This window comes from Lampetra planeri, chromosome 2 (assembly GCF_965212315.1).
Source record: "Lampetra planeri chromosome 2, kcLamPlan1.2.h2, whole genome shotgun sequence".
Lineage (NCBI taxonomy): Eukaryota > Metazoa > Chordata > Hyperoartia > Petromyzontiformes > Petromyzontidae > Lampetra > Lampetra planeri.
Window position 1 is genome coordinate 4,079,886 of NC_136108.1, and position 8,784 is coordinate 4,088,669.

The window sequence follows — 8,784 nt, forward strand, 5'->3', positions numbered from 1 at the left end:
TTTCCAGTTACGGAATTGGCATTTGATATTTTGCGCTGAATCTCATTGAAATGTCATAAAATTATCACTATATTCTTGGTTCTTTCGGTAAAGTCCCGTAGAAGGGAAATAATAAAATAAGAAAAATATAAAACTATAAAAATTATCACGACGTTTCGACTGCAACACAAGCAATCATCATCAGGTGTGAAATCCACAGCAAGAATTTTTTTATTGTTTAATATTTTATTATTCTTATATTATTTCCCTTCTACGTGACTTTACCGAAAGAACCAAAAATATGAATCCCTACAGTCACGAAAGCTTTAAATCGAAATTATCATAGTTTACCTTTCTTGTATTGTTTACCTTTCTTGTACTTTGCACTCTATCATGTTGTTGTGCTGTTTGTTGGTGTAACTTACTTACCCCCACCTACTGGACATCTGTAAAAAAGGAACTTAATAGCTCATTGGATGGATTCCTACAGTATAAAAATTCCCATTCTGATTAAAATGTCAACAACATTGCCGTGTTACAATGTGCCATCCGTCGATATCCACTGACGAGATAGAGCCATGCAATAATTCCGTGCGGAGGTGCTAGGTGGATTATAACTGAGCAATATCACGCGATGTGCGATGTGATGGAGACTTGGGGAGGGAGGCCTGAGAGTTACTGTTGTTCAGGAGCACCTTGCCCATGACCGATGATAATGGTCATTGTTATTATTACATCACGAGATATGTCGTTTATAAATAACATTCCAACTCAGAATCATTACCAATTGCGGATCTTTTCACCACACAAGTGTGTAGCTTGTGCATCAAGCATGCGTTTCTTGAAGAGCACATGCTCTTTAAGTGGGCAGCAGGAGACCACGGCTCACGATCGTTTCCAGCTGTCAAGTCCGTCGGGGCGTTCTGGGCGTGCTGGTTGCCCTCCACGTGCATGAAGGGTGTCACGTGGTTCGGTGGCTATTTGGGCTGACGTCCACGACCATAACATAAAACATAATATTCATTTATATATTTATTCGTGTTTATCTGGTGCTCGAACTATGTGAAAGTCGAATCCTGACTTAAGGCTTTCGTGACTGCAGGAATTCGTATTCTTTGGGTCTTTCGGTAAAGTCACGTAGATAGATTAAAATGAAATAACAAAAAACTACGACGTTTCGATCGCAACACAAGCGGTCATCATCAGGGGATGAACCTGATGACGACCGCTTGTGTTAAGATCGAAACGTCGTAGTTTTTTGTTATTTTCTTTGAACCTTTCTACGTGACTTTACCGAAAGACCCAAATAATATGTGAAAGTCACTCGTCAAAGCATTCGCCGAACACATATTTAAGCATCATAAGTCAACCTTAATTTTGACTGAAATGAAAAGAACACAGTTTGTGTTGAAAATAATGAACAAGATTGCAGCGGGTAAAGTTTTGCAACTAGAGAGACTTTGTGACAGCACAGGCATGGATTCGATCGTCAGAATACCTGTTGATGGCAGGCAGAATGGGCTAAGATTGTATCAGGGAGAAGCCTCAGCATGGGATACCATATCATTCAAGTGAGATGACAAATCTAGATTGAATTTGGATGTAAATACAGCGGCTTCGGTGAAACGCCATCTTGTGCTGCTGTGCAAAGGGTGGAACATGCAACATGAGGATTAGAGAGAGGTGTTTACGTATTACAGCATTAAACTATTTTATTTCTTTACCAATTAAAGTTCACCGAGCTTTAGCTGCATCAAGTGAGGCAATGATTCAAGATGTAATCCCTTAAAAAGCAAGTTGAGGGGGAGGAGAGGGTGGGGGCTCATCAGAATGTGGTTGCCTCACTTGATGCAGCTAATCCGGCTGTGACGGTCCCACCTGATGACGGAGACTTGTGTTGCCTCCGAAACGTCGTGATTTTTGTTTTATTTTATTTTTTATTAATTTTGATGTTTTACCTACGTGACTTTACCGGAAAAAAACCTAAGAATATGAATCATTGCAGTCACGAAAGCTTCAAATCTAGAACGAGCTTTAGCTCTTTATCAGAGGCTAACTGGCCAGAAATGATCGCTCATCGAAGCGACCTTATCACTAGTGGGAATGTATCACAGCCATGACGTCACGCGATTTTTGACGATTTTTGACCGCCCCCCCCTTTGTCACACGACGTCACAAAAAGTCAGACCCCCCCCCTCAAATATGACGTCACAAAGCTCTGCCCCCCCCCGCAAACCATATTTCCATTTTGAAAATAAAACATGCTTCAAATCGCTTTAAACTATTGTCATTGTATTGCGTATTTAATGTGGCGCTGCCTTCTGATGTTGTAGAAGAAAACATTTATAAAAAAAAGCCTATTTAATTAAGTAGAACGTGTTGTCTATATTTATTTAAAGTTGCGCATTTTGATGTGACGTCACATTTCTCACCCCCCCCCCCCTTCATCACACATCGTCACAAATGTCTGACCCCCCCCCCCCCTAGGTGCGTGACGTCATTTATGGACGGCCCCTAAACGCGTGTTTCTAAATGTGGAGGGAAACACCTGAACAAGCATACACGTGACCACGGGAAGAACATCTTCTTCTTGAGTGCTGCCTAACGGCGTGTGCGGCTTCACGATGATGTTGGTCCCGGTCTAGAACATATGGACTCCAAATATACAACAGGCATCGCCAGGGTCGGTACGGTGCGATGGAAATCAATTTATCGATGGGGGGGAGGAGATTAAGAAAGTGTCGAGCCTGGACTTGAACAGGAGCTGGGTGTTAAATTACAAAAAAAATGTTTTTACCAAGTTAGGCCCACTGAGCTGTATAGCTCTGTTTCAGAAGCGACCACCCAACAAACGATAGCTCAACGAAGTGGTGTATCATGTGGAAATCTAAAGCAGCCAAATACTAGAAACGCATGTTTCTAAATGTGCAGGGAAAAACCGGAGGACGCTGAGAAAAATCCACGCGACCGCGGGGAGAGAGAACACGCAGACTTCAAATACGAACCCAAACCAGGCGAGGTAGTTAACATCTCACCACCGAGGTCTGAGGGAAGGAATTCCAGACTGCAGAGGCAGCAGCAGAGAAGGAGCAACCCCCCCCCCCTCCTCCATTGAGTATCGGTTGGTTGAGGGATTTTACAGAATAACTTGGCTGGTCGAGTTGAATAATCTGTGAACTGGTGCTGAGCGGGATTGACCCCTCCATCCGCCATTGATTCGCCCCATTGGTCACCTAACCCCCTGAGTTAAATAACATCATTTATTTTGATCAACTTATCAGACAGCTCGAAAGCAGGTAGCAATGATCGCTATGTATCATTGTGGGCTATTATTCCATGACGATGTCAAGTGTGTTATGCAATAATCAATAGAGAGGCATGCAGAATTACTTAAAGCACCGCTATTCGTCGGAACATAAGTTCCTTTAGTTCGAAGACATATGACTATATGTTGGGTTTAAATGGCTAAACATGGCCTGGCGTTGACTCACGAAACCAGCACTGATCATCACTTTGTAAATAATACAATGGGTATGAAAGTAAACCCTTCCTGTATACATTTTGATTTAAAGCTTTCGTGACTGCAGGGATTCATATTCTTGCTTCTTTCGGTATAGTTCTTTATATTTTTCGCCTAATTATTAATAGTAGAAGTATATTATCCGCATGCCCGTGTTTCTGCACGCGACATGTGCATGTGTGTTGAACTTCTTTCGCACCGTACGTAGCCAACCGTGCTAATTGGAGGTGCGGGACCTTCATTACATTGCTCTTAGCAGACACTTTTGCTTTTTTTGGCCGTCACCTGAATTGTGGATTTTTTGTTCAACGTGAATTTATATATATGTAAAATTACCTACATGTGCAGGATTTAAATGTCCACATTTCACAACTGGAGATGAAGACATTTCATTTATTATAAACCTTTTTGTAGATAATGTGCGGCTAAAGAAAATTTGGATACACACATATATATAAAATCCCTGATTGAATATATAAGCTCTCTGCAGGATAAACTAATAACAATGTAGTTTTCATATCATATATTGGCGTAGTCAATTATTTATTGAGCTATTCTATCACAATTGGAAAGGCTGCAACAGTGCCAGATCTTGACAAATTTCAATTTCAGGTGACATCGATGGGTAGTTGCTCATGGATTCTAATCCACAGGCAACCTCTCTCTTTTGTTGTTTACTTACCTCTTGAACCACATGTTGAATTTAAACAAAACAATTTCTGAAAGTGTGAGTTACCTCGTCTCGCATTTGATTGTTTTTACAAATCCAAATGCCAAAGGGTTATTTCGCAATACTCTGCAACCAGCAATTTCTGTTTATTTACCAGGCCACGCCAACGCATCTCAAACCTTTAGATAAGGTCAGAAAAAAAAACACAGTTTTAAACCGCCCGCAACAAAAACAATCAAGCCGGAATATTTTTAGGAGGTGTGAAAGATCAACGTTTGCAATGCCCGTGAGAATTGTCACAGGGAGTGATGTTATTTGGGATCAATATGCTGACGTCGAATGAACGTTGTTGTTTCTTTGTTTGCCAGTGAACCGCTGCAAGATGAGAAAAGCTACGCTTCACAGTTTGTAAATTTATTATCAAGACGTTGGTTCGTGAGAGCCTGGATGACTGCGTCAGTGCCCGTTGAGTCAAATGTCTATTCGTACGTCTCTAAAAGCCTGGCACAATGGTATTTGATATTAATTTGTCTTTACAGGAACACACTGGTATGCGTGTGGTAGCAGTTTTCTTTTTCTTTGGGTGATCGGTTGGCCCCTAAGTTGACCATTACTCTTAGAATTTTTGATCTTTGAGAATAATTGAGATATATATCTTTGCTATAAGGACGAATGGGTGTGTAAATGTTTAAATTAGTGTTTTTCTCCTTGCATCTAAATGAGAATCAAAATCTTTGTTTAGATTGGAGGAATCCGATGAGCTATGAAGCTCTTTTTCACAGATGTCCAGTAAAAAGACATCATTCCACAGCTGAGGAATTTCACATTTCTACATACATGTAATACATAGCTCCACTGATTTCATCCAATAATTGTTCCTATTCCTTTGATTATGTTCACAATTATTCCATTTTTTTAAATTCAAAACTATTTTATTCACAAGACGATTCAGGTACACAACACAGAGGATATGAAAGGAGGCTGACACCAGCACAACACACATCACGGATTAGAGTGCAGTGGAAACCTGTCTAGATCGCACGTTTCAATAAACTCGACAACCCCCTGGGTGTCTTCCCAAGCTCTGCTACCCCTGTAGGAGAAGGCGAAAGGGGTGGTGGTGGGGGGGGTTAAATACCCTAATGGATGCTCTTAAGATCAATGTCCACTGGAGGAGAGTGAGTAAAGAGGTTCTCATCTGGTCTGTTTTATTTTCCTTTTGTATAATTGTGAAGGGAATCAGGCTTACCTTTTCGAGCGAGACAAACACGCACGAAATTGCACACAGAAAGTAACAACAGACAAATAACGAAAGGAGTCGGGAAAAAAAAGAGATATTCGCTCTTACCAAGGCGATTCGCGTTGACATTCGTATTGACTGGAATGGGGAAAAAACACCGTGACCGTTAATGGGAAAGAAAAACAAGTTTTACAATCTCAGATTTTCTGAACACGTGGTCGTTGCAAGTGCCAATGTAAATGAACCACAGGAAGTGATTTGAGGATCATTTGAAGAATGAGTGGTGGCGCACGCGCCTGCAATCCACAACCGCGGATGCGATTGTTTGAGGATCGCACAAATGTTGGGAGACGCCCTTCTCGTGAGCGTCAAGGTGCCGTACCCTGGCACACCAGGAGAGGGCGGTGAGGCAAAGTATGGGGTAGATCGTTGTCCCCTCACACGAGTGGCTTTTCTCCGGGCACCCTGGTTTCATCTCGCATGTACAAAAAACACTGGCTGAAAACACCTTACTATATAGAGGACTGCAGATCTTGGGGCACATTACAGGGCAGAAGAAGTTGCGAGTGAAGACATTTCATGAGAAGGAAAAACTGTAAGAGGCTGTGAGAAAAAATAACCAGGGTTTGAACCTGGTCTTGAACGGAAGAAAGGTCTCAGCTGTCTAACTCACTTTCGAGGAGGGATGTCCATAGTTTCAAACCGCACCGGAGCTACTGCTGAGAAGGAGCAACCTCCCATTGAGCAACACGTGATTGGAGGTTTCAATAGAATGTATGTTTGTTGAACTTTTTTCGCACCGTATGTAGCCAATCGTGTTAATTGGAGGTGCTGTGGAGGGACAACAAACTAAGCACAAAAAGCAGTTCTAAAGATGAGCTGTGAAGTTCTTGGTTGCGGGAGAACGGGATGGAGAGGAGTGCAAGATGAGAGGGTAGAGGTGGGGAGGGGAGGTTAGACCACAGGGGATCTTCGAGACAGTGAGGGCAAACTTATCGTTGATCTGGGATTGGATTTCAAGCCACTGGAGGCATCTGAGTATTGGGGCCGATGTAGTTTCGTTTATGGGTGAGGATCAGGATTAGTATTATGTCAGCGTGAGCTTTAATATACAGTTAAACTGGTGACCGTGAATTTGTTTAACACGTGAATTTGTTCATCCGGAGTCAGGAAAACCCAATTCTCCCTTCCAACTATCTTGGGGGAATGGGTCATCAAAATATCTGTAGTCAAGTCCATGTTTCAACAAAAATTTTAGGCAAAAACTCCCAATTATCTGGGGTCACGTCTCCCGGAATATAGAAGTGAATCCCCGGTTGGGACCTCGGATATTTGTATCCAGGGTACCAGTCTCCCCCGATTACGCCGGATAAATAGAGTTTGACTGCAGCTGTATTTTTCTGAAAACCTTGTGAATGCCCTTCATTTGCATTTAAATTCGCAAGGAGAAATAATGTTACATGGCTTAACTGGCCGCAGGAGTTCCACATCTCTGTTTAAGCAGCTTAACAATGCCGCCACCCTTGCAATGAACCGCTTTGAGCTGCGGTTATTATGGCTCAGCAATCACAGCAACGGCTGTGGCACAGCGGCATGCCATTCTCCACCCTTGCTCCCAAGTCACGGCATTTCCTCTTGTCGCGTTGTACCCGCAGAAGTCCCCGTGTCCTCAGAGCCATTCCAGCATCCATTCGTCGTTTCGCGCAGTAAAATGTTGCCGGATGTGGGGGGCACACACCCACAATGCATTGGCTTCGAGGTTGTCGTTGTCTATCACTGATAAACGGGCAATGTATGTTGGCGAAGTTGAGATTTTAATTTAACTTATACAATGAAATAACAGCAGCGGGATGTTTGTGCTCTCACTGAGACATATCAATGCTCTGGAAAATGTGCTTTAGTCGTGAATTCTTAAAGTTTGCAGACAAGTCAAAAAGATATTGAAGCCGAGTGAGACGCCTATCAACATGGCAAAACGGTGTCAGTAAGAGGCATTGATGAGAGGGTATGTTTTACCTATATGCGTGGGGTTTGAGCATTCTCTCATGTGTTAGAGTTTCTCCAGGTCATGCCATTGCTCTCACGTGCAAACGTGCTGACAAAAAATTGGAAAATGGCCACAGCATCTTGAGTGAAACCCTGATGAGATTGAGTTTTATTTTAGCCTAGCTTAGGCTTTTCCTGGGTAAACAACCTAGAGAATGAATAACATGACATGTGGCAATTTGTAGTTGCATATCGTGTAAACTATATGAATGCTGTTCTCTCAAAAGTGAAAATTGTGAACGTTTTGATTTTTTTTCTATTCAACAACTGCGGAGATCAAGTGGTGTTTTGTTGTTGTTGTTACTGTTGTATCAAAGTGATAGACTTTTGTGCCCGTGAGCTGTTATTGATAATGATGGGTATGAAGTCAGTTTGTTCTGCAAAATCTCTTCAGTAAATCTACTATTGTTGAAACATAGCATATATTTCAGACTAAATGACTCGGGTGGACAAGAACGGGATGTGAGACACTTTGTTGCTTGGGCTGCGTGGATATGTCTGCATTCTGAAGAAAAAAATCCCCAGCATCCTCACATTGTGCCTGCCATCTTCCCCCTTGTACCAGTGGCTGACTTGAAACAAATGTTCGTAAATAATGAAATAAAACACCACCTGCCGTGGAAACTGGAGGGCAAAAATTGTCATTCATCCTAAAAGATTGTAACTGGTTGCCAATATGGTCTTGTGGTTAATATGCGTTACAACTGCAATTCCATGGTGGGTATCTCAATGTTACAATGCTTAACTGTCCACTTGTATGACAGGGAATGAAGCACATATAGTACTGTGTTGGCATTTGCAGCTGTCTCTAGATGTAATCCTTCTCAGGATGTCCGTCTTTATCCTAGAAGAACTTAGTAAAAACACGGATCAATGAAAACAACAACAAGTCAGTAGCAGCTAATATCTAAGACAAAACTTAGTTTTGTAAGAATATATTAAAGTCACTAATAAATCCTAATACACTCCCGGGGCAAGTGCTTTTTGCCTTTACCAGTTAGAGTCGGCAAGCACAATGACCATCATCCACCTTTATATTCTCAGTGCCAATCTTTACACACCAGTAGCAGGTACTTGGGATGAGTTTCAGATTAAAACGATTCATCTATCGGATTTTTTGAAGGACATTTTCGCGATCTCCTTAGATGTTTCTGTTTCCGAATCATGGACATAATTAGCAATTGAATGATGTCTTTGTGCTCACAAAATGATATCATCCAATGCCACGTGATACCACCTGGAACGATACAAATCATGGAAGTGATGGGTTACAAATGGCGTCATTTCCTGTGATGTCAACAAGAGAAAATCAGATCATCCTAAATTTCT